We start from the raw sequence: 337 nt of genomic DNA, 5'->3' as shown, positions 1-337 counted from the left end.
GCATGGGAAATACCTTTGCATGAAATACAGAAGAAAATACCAGTATTATAAAAGTTAAAAGATGCAGTGGAAAATATCTGCTCTGTGCCAGATATTACTTATGTAGTCCATGTCTACTTTTGGTAGACATAGCTGCTAGGGTCTTGGCATATCATTGATAGAAACTCAGACTAATTTATCAGATGGCTGAATTACATTTTGATGTTTATTTTTTCAAAACAGAATTACTTTTAATCTGTTCTTTTCCTGTAAGCTTTTTTTTTTTCCTGAAAACTTCCTCTACCATAAGTACTTCTTCCATTAATTCTTCAGAGGATATTTCTATGATTATTTATCA

The sequence above is a fragment of the Propithecus coquereli genome, unplaced genomic scaffold, assembly GCF_000956105.1.
Source record: "Propithecus coquereli isolate 6110/MARCELLA unplaced genomic scaffold, Pcoq_1.0 Scaffold6, whole genome shotgun sequence".
Lineage (NCBI taxonomy): Eukaryota > Metazoa > Chordata > Mammalia > Primates > Indriidae > Propithecus > Propithecus coquereli.
This window is presented reverse-complemented; position numbering follows the sequence as displayed.